At 45.2% G+C, this 18,067-nt stretch overlaps 1 protein-coding gene and 1 pseudogene across 1 annotated transcript in view; both read left to right on the plus strand.

The window, feature by feature from the left end:
* Positions 1-2,812, plus strand: part of LOC141073008 (uncharacterized) — a 47,537-nt pseudogene extending 44,725 nt beyond the window's left edge.
* Positions 1-18,067, plus strand: part of LOC141072991 (uncharacterized) — a 481,253-nt gene that overhangs the window by 44,745 nt on the left and 418,441 nt on the right. The window lies entirely within an intron of this gene.

The following is an 18,067-nucleotide window of genomic DNA, read 5'->3' on the forward strand; positions in this document are numbered from 1 at the left end:
CTGCAGAAGCCCTAATATTAAAGGATTATCTTATGACAAAAAATCAGAGCTGTAGAAATCCCCATAAAATGACTCCATTTTGGAAATTATAACCCTCAGAGAACTAATCTATTAGAATAGTGACTATTTTTGATTCCACAGGCACTTTCCAGAAATTAGCACACAGTGGATGTGGGAGAAAAAAAATTTCAAATATGCCATTTTATTACCCAACACATAGTGCCCTGATTGTGCTCCAGGAGACACACACCGTAAATTAAGTGGGTTTGTCTCACTATAGTAATGCAAAATACATGTGGTTTGGGCACACTGAAATGCTCAGAAGCGAGGGGGAAATTTGACTTTGGGAGTGTGGTTATTGCTGGATTGGTTAATGAAAGCCACTGTTATACCGTGATGATACCGGAGTGGACCCTCTGGGTCGTGGCACCCACCTTACCTGGGCGAGCTGGCCTAGTGAGGACCACCCCCTATACAGGGAGTGTTAGGGGCAAGCCAAAGGGGGTAAGAAACCACGACTGCTGGAAACTGGTGGCTGGCTCACAGGAGACACGAATGAGTGTGTTTGCAGGATACAATGGAGAGTGCAAAGCGTGGTCTCAGGAGTACGCAGGGTATAGGGCCGTACAGAGCATGTACACGGGAGTGCGCTAGATACTGAACCATACAAGGTGGGTGTACGAGAGCACGTGTGGTGCGTACGGGCGAGCACAGCAGGATGCGTGCAAGGAAGCACACCATAGTAAGGGAGAGACAGGGCAAAGAGTAGAGCGTAGGTATGGCGCAGGTGCCAGGAGGCACGGCAGAGCAAAGCACAGAGACGGCAAAAGGCAGAGAACCCGAGTGTAGAGCGCAGCCAAGCAAGGACTGAAGCGACCAAGCCAGGAAGCACAACAATAGTCAGGCACCTCCCACAGTGGGAGGTAGACTGATGTAGCACATGATCACCTTGACTTCCGGGTCAGGTCCTCCAGGACATAGAGAGGACGAGACCAGAGCTGAGAAGAGCGTGTGTGCGCACAGGAGAGCAGCGCAACCATGGGACTAGGTGCAAGAGGTGCGCGTGCGCACCCGACGAGACCCTCGGAGTGGGCGCGGCACTGGAAGTGGTGACGTCGGACCCGAGGCCCCGCCCCAGGTGAGAGCGGCGTGACAGCCTCTTTTCAAGTGCCTTGAAGCCACTAATAATGTGGAAACCTCTGTTTTTCCACTGAGATGATGGACCTGAGTGCGGACTTGTTTTTTGTTAGATGAATAGAAATTTTTATTAGTATTATGTTCATAACATAACATTTTTCTGTGGCTTTTTATTCCATATTTGGGAGGCAGAATGATCAAACAGTTGAAAACCACGCTCCACTGGGTCATCCTATGAGAGTTTCTATTTGACTGTAAACTGTCATTGTCTTGGTGAAGAATTCAATATTTTTACATAAACTATGTAAAAACGGCAAGTTAAGTAGAAATGTTAAATGACATTCAAAGATATTTTATTCAAAAATAATAATTGGTTTATCTCTTGGCAGAAGACTGTACCCTGGTACCCTGGAGATCAGAGGAACTGCTGCCATCTTCAATTTTTAAATCTGATGATTTTGCGATCCCCCTGGATACAACTGAAGTTATTGCCATTACTCCAGATATACCATCATCCCTTCACAGCAAAGATCTCTCATCTGATCCTTTGAAACAGGTCCGGTCTTCTGATTCATTAGCGACAACTAAGAAAAATCAGAGTCACAAAAAATCTAAAAAGCCTAAATCTAAGAAGCCATTTTCATGTTCAGAACATGGAAACAGTTTTCACATCGAAAAGTCTGTTCTTAAACATCCCAAAATTCACACAGTGGAGAAAAGATTTTCTTGTTCCAAGTGTGGGAAATGTTTTAATCATAAATCACATCTTGTTAGACACCAAAGAAGTCACACAGGGGAGAAATCTTTTTCATGTTCAGAATGTGGAAAATGGTATACACAGAAATCAGCTTTGGTTAAGCACCAGAGAAACCACACAGGGGAGAAGCCTTTTTCATGTTCAGAATGTGAGAAATGTTTTACACAGAAATCAGATTTGGTTAAGCACCAGAGAACTCATACAGGAGAGAAGCCATTTTCATGTTCAGAATGTGGGAAATGTTTAAGCCAGAAATCCAATCTTGTTATACACCAAAGAACCCACACAGGGGAGAAATCTTTTTCATGTTCAGAATGTGGAAAATGTTTTAGCGAGAAATCAGTTTTGGTTAAGCACCAGAAAACTCACACAGGGGAAAAGCCTTTTTCATGTTCAGAATGTGGGAAATGTTTTAACCGGAAAGCGAATCTTGATCGCCACCTGAGAACCCACACAGGGGAGAAGCCTTTTCCATGTTCAAAATGTGGGAAATGTTTTACACAGAAATCAGATTTGGTTAAGCACCATAGAACTCACACAGGGGAGAAGCCGTTTTCATGTCCAGAATGTAGGAAATGTTTTAACCAGAAAGCTTATCTTGATCGCCACCTGAGAAGCCTTTTCCATGTTCAGAATGTATGAAATGTTTTAATCAGAAATCAGATTTGAATAGGCACCAGAGAATCCACACAGGGGAGAAACATTTTTCTTGTCCAGAATGTAGGAAGCATTTTAACCAGAAATCAGATATCATTATACACAAGAGAACCCAACCAAGTGTGAAGCCTTTTTCATGTTCAGAATGTTGGAAATGTTTTATCCAAAAAATGTATTTCTTAAAGGGGTTGTCCATTACTAGGACAACCCCTTGTCTTTCCTCATGTTTGGCCTATTTCAAATAAAGATATTCATACTTTCCATGCCAGTGTCGTTCCAGTGGTCTTGGCACTCACGTTCCCGGGGCTCATGTGAGGCTGTTACAATATCAGCGCTGGCTTCACTGTTCCTGCCTTCGGATGTATTGAACATCAACAAGAAGCTAGGACCACCGTTGCTCTCCCTATTTAGTCTTATTGTTTGATATGTCCAAAAGTGGAGACAGTGAACCAAGTTTAAGAACGAATTTGCTTTCCAAACTATGATTCTTAAATATATTTTTCCTACATGTTTCAACCAAGAAAGAAAAAAAGACTTTTTGACATGACTATTAGTGATGGGCGAGTAGCATCGTTGCTCGGGTGTCCTCCAAGTATTTTGGCGTGCTCGGAGATTTAGTTTTCGTCGTGTCAACTGCAGGATTTGTGACTTGTAGACAGGCTAAATACATGTGGGAATTCCCTAACAAACAGGCATTCCACACATATATTCAAGCCGTATAGCAATCTCAAATCATACAGCTGAGGCAACGAAAACTAAATCTCCGAGCACACCAAAATACTCGGAGACCACCAGAGCATGCTCGGGGAAACCTGAGCAGCGAGTATACTCGCTCATCACTAATGAATATAGATTAACTTTGAAATGATAAAGAATTCTTCATTTTAAACATGTCTTGAATTTCTAGAATAGAAGCTAGATCAATCTTTCCTTTTCCAGTGAGAAGGGTTTGCCCATGTAGTGGACATCCCCTTTAAACATCAAAAATCCCACACAGAGAGAAACCATTATCATAACTACAGTTGAGATGTGAAAAATAAATTACTAGAAAATCGTATTTTGTTGACCATCAAAAATAAACCAGACTGTTAACATATGTAGTGTCTATTATTAAACAGCAAAACCACAAAAAGAGGACTTAAAAATTCTCCAAAAAATTGAAAAAACAGCAGAAAAAAGGCAGAGATGTTTACCTACCCAGGACTCCAAACAAATGCACTAACAGGATGCAGTGGACCCATTTAACACATGTGCAAGAATGCCGATGAGACAACCACGCTCAAACTGCCAATCCATGGAGAGGGTGGTTGCTTGGCATATTAATGCACAAAAAAAGGTCTGTATGCGGCGCTGTTCACATTCAGGTGATACAGAACATCTGGCTTACCAATAGGCTGTAAGCCAGATGCTGTGCATCACCTGTATTTGAACAGCGCCACATACAGACCATATCAGATAGTCATACAATTAAATGAGAAAGGATAATTACTAGGGATGAGTGAACGTGCTCGGTGATACTCTGATATCACTTGAGTATCTGGATGCTTGGAAATACTTAGTGAACATTAGCCGTTGTTCGGATTTGAAGTTCAAATCCCCACTCCACATGTTTGTGTCTGTTACACAGCCAATAAACATGCAGGGAGTTGCTTGCCTGTCACTGTAATGCCGTTGCCATCTTGGTAGTGGCATTACGGTGATTGGCTTGCCATATTATATAATCGGGGGTTATAGAAGAACAGGTGCATAGCTCAGGGACAGTTCTTATTGGAGGAAGAGAGTGGTTGTACAAGCCTGTGTGTGCACAGCATAACAAATCAGAGTCCTGTAGTGTTGATACTGGTGCTGAAGCTGAACCATCATATTAACAGTCCTTGTAAGGGCCAATCTTGTGCTTTATTGGTTGTATCAGATATATTCTACGTCCGCTACTAAAATTAAAAAGAAACACAAAAACAAACAAGTTAAAGTAATTAAAATATTCCAGAGACAATTTTTAGATGAACAACACTGAAATGAGCATAGGGCCAAAAATGCAATAAGTGTCATAAGAACGATTAAAACTTAATTTATCACTAAGACCCAAAGGTGTCATAGTATCCAGTCTGATAATCCACCGACATTCGAGCTGCGCCAACCTGCATCTCAGATCACCTACCCTGATTCCAGCTTGCACCCGATCGATGCCTGGTATCTTGAGGAGATCCGGATCGCAGGCATGAAACAACCTGAAATGGTGGGGAATAGTCTTCAGGGACGCCATGTTAACCATTTGGGCTCCTTTAATATCCCTCATTCTGACACGCAGTTCTCTAGATGTTAACCCTACATATGTCAGACCACAGGGACATGTAGCACAATATCTCCTCATACCTCTCCAACCGCACATTCAGCGTCTCCCACTCCCACACTACCTCCTCATCCCACCCTCTCTCTGTTTGAGTCCCCCAAGGCTCTGTTTTAGGACCCCTACTCTTCTCAATCTATACACTTGGCCTGGGGCAACTCATAAAGTCCAACAGATTCCAGTATCACCATTATGCCGATGATACTCAGATTTACCTCTCTGACCCAGATGTCACTTCTCTGCTCTACAGAATCCCAGAGTGTCTATCAGCCATATCCTCCTCCTTCTCCTCCTCCCACTTCCTCAAACTGAATGTGGACAAATCTGAACTGATCATCTTTCCCCCATCTCAAAGATCTTTCATATCTGACCTATCTATAACAATTGACGACATCACACTTTCCCTCTGTCCTTCAAACCACACATCCAAGCTCTCTCCACCTCCTGTCGCCTCCAGCTCAAAAATATTTCCATAATCTGTCCATTCCTCAACACTCACTCTACTAAAATGCTTGTGCATGCCCTCATCATCTCCCGTCTCGACTACTGCAACATCCTTTTCTGTGGCCTCCCTGCTAACACCCTCGCACCTCTCCAGTCCATCCTTAATTCTGCTGCCCGACTAACTTATCTCTCTCCTTGCTACTCCTCCGCTTCTCCCCTCTGCAAATCTCTTCACTGGCTCCCACTCCCTCAGTGTATCCAATTCAAAATACTAATACTGACCTACAAGGCCATCTATAACCTGTCTCCTCCATATATCTCTGAACTAATCTCCCAATATCTTCCCTCACGTAATCTCCAATCCTATCAAGAACTCCATCTCTCCTCCACACTTATTCTCTCCTCACCCAATCGCCTCCAAGACTTCTCCCGAATAGCCCCCATCCTCTGGAATTCCTTGCCCCAACACGTCTGACTATCAAAGACATTTGGATCTTTCAGACGGAACCTGAAAACCCACGTCTTCAGGAAAGCCTACAGCCTCCGATTGTCCCCGCTACCTCCTCACCACTACTGGAGCTACCGCCTCACCATCACTGGAGCTGCTGCAACCCCCCCAACCTACTGTCTCCTTCCCCACCATCCTGTAGAATGTAAGCCGCAAGGGCAGGGTCCTCTCTCCCTCTATATCAGTCTGTGATTGTTAGTTTGTTTACTGGAAGTGATATCTGTAATTTGTATGTAACCCCTTGTCATGCACAGCACCATGGAACCAATGGTGCTTTATAAATAATAATAATTTACGACAAAGTCACTGCTACATGAAATATAGTCTCTAATTGAAAAGACTGTTTTACCATCAGACGAGCAAAAGCTCATAACTCGCTCCACGATGCGACACGCCAGACAAGACCCACATGGAAAACAACCCAGAAGTGGTCTCCCAGTATTAAAGGGAAAAGAAGGTTTTGCCACATAGTGGCTCTTAACCAGAATATCTCTCAAACTACTACTTTTTGCTGTCATCAATGGTCTCTCGGGGAGTAATTCAACCAAAACTGGTTCCGTCTTGAGAATAGGCCAATGTTTATTAAGGATATTGTGAATAATATTATTCCACCTATTATTATAAGTGAAAATGAATCTAATCTGATATGATTCATCCTTAGGCCTCACTCAGCCAGACAAGTGCTGGTCATGGCTAGACACCTTGGCCCTTAAGTAACCATGCTTAACACAGCGTTTACTGTAACCTCGCGTGTAAAATCTATCCCGAAGTTCCAGGGCCTACCTCTCAAAATGCTCATCGGTGGAACAAAGGCAACTGATCCGCAAGAACTGGCCTGTCGGGATAGCTTTCACCATAGAGTGTGGGTGGACGAGGCATGTAGGAGTGCATTCACCGACGTCTCCTTATGAAAGACGTCAGTTTGTACCCTATCGTTACCAACAAGAATCTGGATGACCAAAAAATCAATTTGTTGTTTATGAAATGTATGTATAAGTTTAATGTTATAGTTATTAGTATTGAGATGAAACATAAAATTACAGAGATCATCACTAGAACCTTGCCAAATGATCAAAAGATCATCGGTATAGCAGTACCAAGCTTGTACCGGGGCCGAGAACCTCACTCCCAAAACCCGAGAAAGAGGTTGGAGTATGACGGCGCACATGCCGCACCCATTGCGGTACCGCATTTCTTCAGAAAAAAACGGTCTTTGAAAGTTAAAAAAAATTGTGTGTTAAAATAAAACTCATTAATTCAAGAACCAAAGATTGAAGTAACATCCAGATTACTTGTTCCCAAATAGAATTCGACCGCCCTCAGACCATTTTGATGTGTGATGCAAGTGTACTAGGATTCGACGTCCGCCTTGACCAGCCACAAGTCATGCTCCAAAACCAGACCATCCAATCTCCGAAGGACGTCAGTAGTGTCTTTGACATAGGAGGGGAGCGTCTCAACCAAGGGATGTAAGTAATATTCAACAAATTTACAAATGGGATCGCATAACCCTCCCATGCCAGAGACAATAGGGCGTCCAGGGGGAACCCGTGGATCCTTATGAATTTTCGGTAAGAGATATAGAGTTTGTATCACTGGAGATTGGGTAAACAAGCCTTCAAAATCTTTTTTAGTGATCACTCCCCGAGAGAGTGCCCCATCAAGAATTTGAAATGATTATATCTGAAAAGAAGAAGTAGAATTATAAGAGAGCATTTCATAAGCCTCTTTATTCCTCAACTGAGCAAATGCCTCACGCTCATACATCCTGGTAGGCCACACCAACACGTTCTCCCCCCTTGTCTACAGGTTTAAAGACAACATCAGTATGTAGCCTTAATTCAGACAAAGCCCTTCTCTGGGCTGCTTTCTTAGCAATGTATATAAGATTGCTTTCTTAGTTCGGTATATAAGATTGCTTTCCTAGTCCTGTATATAAGATTGCTTTCCTAGTCCTCTATATAAGATTGCTTTCTTAGTTCTATATATAAGATTGCTTTCTTAGTCCTGTATATAAAGTTGCTTTCTTTGTTTGGTATATAAGCTTGATTTCTTAGTTCTGTATATAAGATTGCTTTCTTAGCACTGTATATAAGATTGCTTTCTTAGCTCTGTATATTAGATTGCTTTCTTAGTTCGGTATATAAGATTGCTTTCCTAGTCCTGTATATAAGATTGCTTTCTTACTTCTATATATAAGATTGCTTTCTTAGTCCTGTACATAAAGTTGCTTTCTTTGTTTGGTATATAAGATTGCTTTCTTAGTTCTGTATATAAGATTGCTTTCTTAGTCCTGTATATAAGATTGCTTTCTTAGTTTTGGATATAAGATTGCTTTCTTAGTTCTGTATAGAAGATTGCTTTCTTAGTTCTGTATATAAGATTGCTTTCTTAGTTCTGTATAGAAGATTGCTTTCTTAGTTCTGTATAGAAGATTGCTTTCTGAGTTCTGTATATAAGATTGCTTTCTTAGTCCTGCATATAAGATTGCTTTCTTAGTACTGTATTTAATATCACTTTCTCAGTTCTGTATATAGGATTGCTTTCTTAGCAGATAGCTTTCTTAGTTCTGTATATAAGATTGCTTTCTTAGTCCTGTATATAAGATTGCTTTCTTAGTTCTGTATATAAGATTGCTTTCTTAGTTCTGTATATCAGATTGCTTTCTTAAGGGGGCTTTACACATAGCGATATCGCTAGCAATATCGCTAAAGCGTCATCGATTTTGTGATGCAGCAGCGATATTACTAGCGATATCGCTACATGTGATACTTACCTCCGACCGGCTCCCCGGCTGGTTATCGCTGATTGCGCGAGAATGTCCTGGGCCGTTTCTCGTTGGCATCTTCCTTCTGGGCTTCCTGATGGCGCCGACGAGCGATGCGTGGATCGCGGGCGGAGGACGTCATCATCACCGCGTCTGACAGGTAACTAACGACCGCTGCTGCGTCGCTGGTGAGATCTGCCTGTTTGGCAGCTCACTAGCGACCATTTAGCGATGCACCAGCGATCCTGACCGGATCATATCGTGGTCGGGATCGCTGGTGCATCGCTAAATGTAACGGGACCCTAAGTTCTGTATATCAGATTGCTTTCTTAGTTCTGTATATAAGATTACTTTCTCAGTTCTGTATATCAGACTGCTTTCTTAGTTCTGTATATCAGATTGCTTTCTTAGTTCTGTATATAATATTGCTTTCTTAGTTCTGTATATCTGATTGCTTTCTTAGTTCTGTATATAAGATTGCTTTCTTAGTTCTGTATATCAGATTGCTTTCTTAGTTCTGTATATAAGATTACTTTCTCAGTTCTGTATATCAGACTGCTTTCTTAGTTCTGTATATCAGATTGCTTTCTTAGTTCTGTATATAATATTGCTTTCTTAGTTCTGTATATGAGATTGCTTTCTTAGTTCTGTATATAAGATTGCTTTCTTAGTTCTGTATATAAGATTGCTTTCTTAGTTCTGTATATCAGATTGCTTTCTTAGTTCTGTATATAAGATTGCTTTCTTAGTTCTGTATATTATTATTATTTATTTATTTATAAAACACCATTGGTTCCATGGTGCTGTACATAAGGTGTTTAATACAAATTACAGATATCACTTACAGTAAACAAACTAACAATCACAGACTGATATAGAGGGGAGAGAGGACCCTGCCCTTTCGGGCTTACATGCAGGATGGTGGGGAAGGAGACAGTAGGTTGGGGGGTTGCAGCAGCTCCAGTGATGGTGAGGTGGTAGCTCCAATACTGGTGAGGAGGTAGCGGGGATCATTGCAGGCTGTAGGCTTTCCTGAAGAGGTGGGTCTTCAGGTTACGTCTGAAGGATCCGAGTGTGGTTGATAGCCAGACGTGTTGGGGCAGGGAATTCCAGAGTTTGGGGGCTATTCGGGAGAAGTCTTGGAGGCGGTTGGGTGAGGAGCGAATAAGTGTGGAGGAGAGGAGGTCTTGGGAGGACCGGAGATTATCTGAGGGAAGGTATCAGGATATTAGTTCAGAGATGTATGGAGGAGACAGGTTGTAGATGGCCTTGTAGGTCAGAATTAGTAATTTCAATTGGGTACGCTGAGGGAATGGGAGCCAGTGAAAAGATTTCCAGAGGGGAGAGATGAATTAGTCGGGCGGCAGAATTGAGGATGGACTGGAGAGGTGCAAGGGTGTTAGCAGGGAGGCCACAGAAAAGGATGTTGCAATAGTCGAGGCGGGAGATGATGAGGGCATGCACAAGTAGTTTATTGAGAGTTGAGGAAGGGACGGATTTTGGAAATATTTTTGAGCTGGAGGCGACAGGAGGTGGAGAGAGCTTGGATGTGTGGTTTGAAGGACAGGGCAGATTCAAGGGTTACTCCGAGGCAGCAGACCTCTGGTACGGGGGAAAAGCATGATGTCATCTATTGTTATAGAAAGGTCGGGTAAAGTAGATCTGTGAGATGGGAGAAAGATGGGAAGCGAGAGGAGAAGAAGGAGGATATGGCTGATAGACACTCCGGGATTCTGGAGAGTAGGGAGGTGACGTCTGGGCCAGAGAGGTAGATCTGAGTATCATCAGCATAAAGGTGGTACTGGAATCCGTGGGACTTTATGAGTTACCCCGGTCCAAGTGTGTAGATTGAGAAGAGTAGGGGTCCTAGAACAGAGCCTTGGGGGACTCCAACTGAGAGAGGGTGGGATGAGGAAGTAGTGTGGGAGATGCTGAATGTGCGGTTGGAAAGGCATGAGGAAATCCAGGATAGGGTGAGGTCTTTGATGCCAAAGGAGGACAGGATCTGTAGTAGGAGGCAGTGGTCAACTGTGTCGAAAGCAGAGGACAGGTCTAGAAGGAGGAGTATAGAGTATTGTCTGTTAGCTTTGGCTGTAAGTAGGTCCTTGGTAATTTTGGTCAGGGCTGTCTCAGTGGAATGATAGGGGCGGAAGCGAGATTGTAGATTGTCAAAGAGCAAGTTAGATGAGAGGTGGGAGGAAAGTTCAGCGTGGATGTGCTGCTCCAGGAGTTTAGAAGCGAATGGGAGCAGCGATATTGGGCGATAGCTGGACATGGCTGTTGGATCCAGGGTTGGCTTTTTAAGGATAGGCGTGATTGTGGCATGTTTCAAAGCAGAAGGGAAGGTACCAGAAGTTAGTGATAGATTGAAGAGGTGGGTTAGGGATGGGATAAGAGTGGTGGTGATGTTGGGGAGGAGGTGGAATGGGATAGGGTCAAGTGCACAAGTGATGAGGTGTGATTTGGAGAGAAGATGAGCAAGTGATGTTAGATAAGGAAATTATGAGGTTTGGGCATTGGTCTGGTATGCAAAGGGGTTGTGGTGATTGAGCAATAAAAACTTGCCGTGTTTGGTCTATCTTGTTTTTGAAGTGTGCGGCAAAGTCCTCGGCAGATATTAGGGAAGTCGGAGGGGGCAGTGGTGGGCGGAGGAGGGAGTTAAAAGTATTGAACAACTGTTTGGGGTTGTGGGATAAGGAACATACAAGGGATGTAAAATAGGCCTGTTTAGCAGAGGTGAGGGCAGATTTGAATGCAAGTGTTGCTTGTTTGAGTGCAGTGAAGTCGTCTTGCGAATGCATTTTCTTCCAGTGCCGTTCTGCAATTCTGGATGCTTGCCAAAGCTTTTAAGTGGTGCTATTGTGCCAAGGTTGTCTATTGATTTGTCACACTCTGTTATGCATGACAGGGGCGACCGAGTCGTTGGCTGATGCAAGAGTGGCATTGTACAAACTAGTGTCAGTGTCGTGGAATGAAGATATGGAGGACAGTGGTAGAATAGAGTTAGAGGAAGGGAGAAGATCCCCTGAGTGGGATGGAAGAAGGAAGTGCTGCAGCCGACCTCAGTGACCTGGGTCCGCTTGCACAGGAAAGGGACATTGATAGAAAGCCTGATTCTCTCCATAAGAAGGAAAGGATTTGTACAGAACGTGAGGTGAAGAAGGGAACTAAGGACTAGGGTTAGAGCAGAACCCTTCCCAAGTTCACAGCGCAAGGCCGGGGTCCGGTCCCTGAGGTTGTATGGATACTAATGGTCCTACAGCAGACACCGGAGGAATAGAAGTTGTCACCACTTTATTCCCACACCAGACTTGGGGGCACAACAGCATCGTGAGTGAGCCGGGACTAGGTAGTAAGGAGTCCCCGAAGCAGGCTACAGCTGTCTGCCGTACAAGTACAGTTCATAGGAACATCTGACAGGAGGAACTCCAGTGTAACTCAGTACTGTGAGTACATCACTTTAGGTGCTAAGAGGGAGACGTTCAGAAAAGGCACATGTTGGCGGAGTGTTGGAAAGGAAGGCTTCATCTTGCCTGGAAGTTGGCTGAGCTCCTGCCCTGGATGACACGGCACCGAGGCGGGCACCTGTATGCACAACAGACTGTGAGAAAAGCTTTGGAACTACATGCCCTGGTGTCCTCCACTTATTCCTGCGTCAACCCACTCGGCACTGCTACGTCCCCCGCGCCTGACACTGCACCATCTACGTGTCACTTCACCTTCACTGCCCTGGGACTACAGCCCTGCCTGTGGAGGGCTATAACATCCTTGCTGCACCACACCATCTGTCCCAGAGGATCTGTCTGCAGCGTCGGCTTAACATCTTCATTGCCGAACACTACAGGTGGCGTCACGAATCATTCATAAACTTTCCCCTTTTACAATGGGTGCCCAGGGCCACGGGCCGGGTCCCAGCTACTTTGACATCTCCCATTGAACCTCATCGGGCCCGGTACCGAGTAACCCCCACCAGCCCTGGGAGGCCGACCCAACTTTGGCATCACGAACAGGATGACGAAGCCCGGTGCCACCGGGTTCTGTGTGCCTAAGATTTATTGGACTTAAAGATTGCTGACAATGTGCAGAATAACCAAATTGATAGACTGTAAAATGGACTCTAAAAATGGCCGCCGACGTGGAGAAGAAGGGCGTGACGACATTGGTGGTCCTAAGAAAAGACCGCGAACTGTCCTGGGCCTCCCCTTCCTGAACTTCTATGCAACTGCAACATGGCCCACCCCCTGAGGGGTTCCTATACTGGCTTGGTATGGAGGAGCAGGAAGAAGACGCTGCCCTCAGAAGGAGGAGTGAGAGCCGGTGGCAGGAAAAGAGTCCAGACAGGAAGAAGAAGGAGAGAACGCCATGATGGAAGAAGGAGGGAGGCCCGAAGAGCGCAAGGAGATTGAGCTGAACCTCCCCGGCGCATTGGCTGAAGGCTCCGATCCGACTTCCAAGATGGACCGCCAGCAGCTGGAGGCCGAGATCACCCAGCTGACACACCGTCTACGGCTGAGGCGCTCTGGATAATGAACTGGCAGCACGCCCGGGAGGGGCCTACCCCATCGGTACCTCCATGCCCGGTGCCCTCGCCATTGGTACCCGCTGTCGCTGCTGCCGCACCAGTACCTTCACCCACGGTACCTGCCGCCGCTGCACAAAACTTCTCCCAGGCAGCACCTGTGGAACCTACGGCCGCTGCTATGACACCGGCAGCACCTGTCTCCACCTGCACGCTACCATCACCGCAGAGCACGGCCTGTCGGGAGATCTCTGAGGACCTGGGAGCCGGAGCGGAGGAAGTTGCGCTCCTGCCCGGACCTGACGTGGCTGCGCCGGTCCCACCGGCGACCCCTGCGGACCCGTAGCCGCCATCTGCTCCACGGCCGCCTCCGACAGCTAACTGGACTATTCCGGTGGATGTTCCTGCCATTGATTGCCGTTCCAAACCTGCACCGGAGCCGGAGCATCGCCAGAGGGCCCCAGGTACGTCTACTGCCCCTGCACCTGGGAAGGCCTCGGGGTGTACAGCTGCTGCAGCGTCCGGACAGGTCGTGTTGGACCTTGTCTGGGACCGGGACTCTGAGCCCTGGAGGGAAACACCTGAAACCCTAGCAGTAGTACCCTTGTCCACGGTGGGTAAAAGCAGATCCCGGGAGGAGGAAGAGGAGACGGAGTCCTTTTGTCAGCAGACCCTCCGCCAGCTGGCAGCCGAGCAGAGAGAGCGGGAACAGCGGAGGCTGGCTGTGCTGGGCCCTGATCTGGACCAGAAGGAAAAGGTCCGTGCCAGTCACTACGGTCCCCGGGACTCAGCAGGATGGGTCAGGTCCTGAATGTTAATCATGAGCAGGGGTTTGGTTTCATCGCCGACCCCAAGCGGATCTCAGACCTATTCTTCAGCAGGAGGGATGTGGAGTCTCACCTCAGGAAGGGATACCCTGCCAGAGACCTACAACCGGGAGAATACGTTACCTTTACCCGCAATGAGGGGTTGCGTGGCTGGTACGCTGTGAATGTGCGCCGCATACCAGAAGATTTTATTGCGGCCTACAAAAAGGAGCACGCCTACGTTCCCCCAGCAGGAATACATCCCACCGTAGTGATCACACCTGCCAAGGTCAGGCAGGCTACATCCACTCCTGTTAACCACCCCATGGTACAAGTAGTTACACCTGCTGTACCTCAGGCAGCAATTCCACCGGCTGCCACCACCATTTCTTCTATGAACCCCCAAGTAGGAAGAGGATGTCCACAAGTTCTTCCCTGGTAGCAGCCCAAGTCATCAGCTTTCAACACCCCAGGAGGGGACCACCAACACTGACAATGCTTAATAACTAACTCTGTTACCCAGGAGTGTATTTGCACCGTTGTGCCTCAAAGTTTTTTTGTTTTTTTTGGTTCATCATGTTTTTTCCAGTTGCCCAGTTTTATTGGCAACATTTTCATAGAACTGTGGAGATCATGGACACTGAATGATCCAGAACTGTAATGTATATAGTTGCACCTCTTTAGGTGCCCTTTCTTGGTTTTACATAGGCCTTTTGGGAATAAGGACTACCTCAATAATTGGCGTTTTTGCTCTTAGAATAAGGACATTTCAAGGCAACTTGGCTGGACCAGTGTCTAACTTAAATAATTGCACTTAAAAATAATGTTTAGTATTTTTGATAGAACAGATTTTATAGTTGGTAGTGAGATTTAGAAATCTGATTAATAGTGAATGTTTTACTTATGCTAATATTTGAATAAAGATTTAAAAATTTGCAGGTGACGAACCAGGCATCAGCGGTTGTCACTTAAGGTTCCAAAGTAATAGTAAAATGTGAAGGAAAAGAAGGAAGTGATGAAGAAATGTGTTAATGATAATACTTGAATTGGTAGTGAGTTTACTGATAATAGCACTTTGAATTATGTACTGTATTAAGACATAGATAGTTAGTTAAAATTGTTTGCAACGATCAAGAGTCAGTGCATCACACATTGGGAAGTTTAGATAAGAATTGTTCGTTAAGCATTACAAAAATTTTTGTACGTTCCTGTATATTTTTTCCATCTTTGTTTCTTTTGCAGCCCGCGGACGTGCTGTCTTTAACGGGGGGTATGTGGCGCCCCTGAGGGTTCAGTCGCCACAGAGGTACTGCACCTCCTCCTGAGGTGTGGTGCCCCACCATCCAGGTAAGGTGGAGACACCTGACCGCACTCCAACACCTGCATCCCACACAACACAGTAGTGTAGCAAAGCACCCTTTGGTGGCTCACAGCTTGGAACACGAAGCGTGCTGGGAGGCGGGTGGAGTTTAGTTTGCACCAAAAGAGCGGGAAGAGTTTAGGATTAGTTCAGTCAAGTCTGGGAGTCTGACAGAGTCAGAGGAAGGGAGAAGATCCCCTGAGTGGGATGGATGAAGGAAGTGCTGCAGCTGACCTCAGTGACCTGGGTCCATTGGCACAGGAAAGGGACATTGATAGAAAGCCTGATTCTCTCCATAAGAAGGAAAGGATTTGTACGGAACGTGAGGAGAAGGGAACTAAGGACTAGGGTTAGAGCAGAACCCTTCCCAAGTTCACAGCGCAAGGCCAGGGTCTGGTCCCCGAGGTTGTATGGATACTAATGGTCCTGCAGCAGACACCGGAGGAATAGAAGTTGTCACCACTTTATTCCCACACCAGACTTGGGGGCACAACAGCATCGTGAGTGAGCCGGGACTAGGTAGTAAGGAGTCCGCGAAGCAGGCTACAGCTGTCTGCCGTACAAGTACAGTTCATAGGAACATCTGACAGGAGGAACTCCAGTGTAACTCAGTACTGTGAGTACTTCACTTTAGGCGCTAAGAGGGAGACGATCAGAAAAGGCACATGTTGGCGGAGTGTTGGAAAGGAAAACTTCATCTTGCCTGGAAGTTGACTGAGCTCCTGACCCAGAGGACACGCACCGAGGCGGGCACCTGTATGCACAACAGACTGTGAGTAAAGCTTTGGAACTACATGCCCTGGTGTCCTCCACATATTCCTGCGTCAACCCACTCGGCACTGCTACGTCCCCCGCGCCTGACACTGCACCATCTACGTGTCACTTCACCTACACTGCCCTGGGACTACAGCCCTGCCTGTGGAGGGCTATAACATCCTTGCTGCACCACACCATCTGTCCCAGAGAATCTGTCTGCAGCGTCGGCTTAACATCTTCATTGCCGAACACCACAGGTGGCGTCACGAATCATTCATAAACTTTCCCCTTTTACAATGGGCGCCCAGGGCCACGGACCGGGTCCCAGCTACCGTGACATCTCCCATTGAACCTCATCGGGCCCGGTACCGAGTAAACCCTGCCAGCCCTGGGAGGGCGACCCAAAGTAAGGGACAGGAGTTTGGAGGCAGCTAACTGGTGAGTGTCAATGGGGATGTTAAAGTCACCCATGATGATGGTGGGAATGTCAGCAGAGAGAAAGTGAAGGAGCCAGGTAGAGAATTGGTCAATGAAGGCAGTGGTCGGGCCTGGAGGACTGCATTACTGCTCATCCACTTCTCTTATTTCTGTTGAGAAAATATATACTACCAATAATTTGAAGAAAAAGAAAAACACTGAACTGCACCAGTGGGGTATTTATCTCACTTTTTTTAAATAAACGGTCCTGACAATTACTGAAATATAACCCCTTTACCCCCAAGGGTGGTTTGCACATTAATGACCGGGCCAATTTTTACAATTCTGACCACTGTCCCTTTATGAGGTAATAACTCTGGAACGCTTCCATGGATCCCGGTGATTCTGACTTTGTTTTCTCGTGACATATTGTACTTAATGTTAGTGGTAATCTTTCTTCGATATGACTTGTGTTTATTTGTGAAAAAAATGGAAATTTGGCAAATTTTGATAATTTTGCAATTTTCCAACTTTGAATTTTTATGCCCTTAAATCACAGAGATATGGCACACAAAAAACTTAATAAGTAACATTTCCCACATGTTTACTTTACATCAGCACAATTTTGGAACCAAAATTTTTTTGTTAGGAAGTTATAAGGGTTAAAAGTTGACCAGCTATTTCTCATTTTTATAACACCATTTTTTTAAGGGACCACATCACTTTGAGGGGGTCTATATGATAGAAAATACCCAAAAGTGACACCATTCTAAAAACTGCACCCCTCAAGGTGCTCAAAACCACATTCAAGAAGTTTATTAACCCTTCAGGTGCTTCACAGGAATTTTTTGAATGTTTAAAAAAATGAATATTTAACTTTTTTTCATTAAAAAATTACTTCAGGTCCAATTTTTTTTATTTTACCAAGCATAACAGGAGAAATTGGACTGCAAAAGTTGTTGTCCAATTTGTCCTGAGTACGCTGATACCTGATATGTGGGAGAAAACTACTGTATGGACACATGTCGGGGCTCGGAACGGAAGTAGTGACGTTTTGGAATGCAGACTTTGATGGAATGGTGTGCTGGTGTCATGTCACTTTTGGAGAGCCCCCGATGTGCCTATACTGTGGAAACGCCCCACATGTGACCCTATTTTGGAAACTAGACCCCCAAGAAACTTATCTAGATGTGTGGTGAGCACTTTGAACCCCAAAGTGCTTTACAGAAGTTTATAACGTAGAGCCAAGTAGTGTGAATATTAAAATGGCTATATTGAGTCCATATTGAAATATACAGAATGCATTCAGACCATTACATGGCTATATTTCTGGACAAACATTTACAGATGTGACAGACAATGCTCACAGTGACACAATCTTGAGAACTGTTTATTCACTTCACAAATAGTTCTAAATTTCTAAATGTTTGTTATTGTAAAATCTTAAGGTTTACTTAAGCTCTGTCTGTGGTGGTTTGATCTAAATCCTTTTGGCTTTTATATTCTAAGGGTTTATGCCCCATTGTCTGATGATACCATGGTATCTCAGTTTCATCCAACCTTGAAAGCTGGCCACTTGAAGGACAGGGTGA

This window comes from Dendrobates tinctorius, unplaced genomic scaffold (assembly GCF_039654945.1).
Source record: "Dendrobates tinctorius isolate UK_male_01 unplaced genomic scaffold, ASM3965494v1 ptg000294l, whole genome shotgun sequence".
Classification (NCBI taxonomy): domain Eukaryota; kingdom Metazoa; phylum Chordata; class Amphibia; order Anura; family Dendrobatidae; genus Dendrobates; species Dendrobates tinctorius.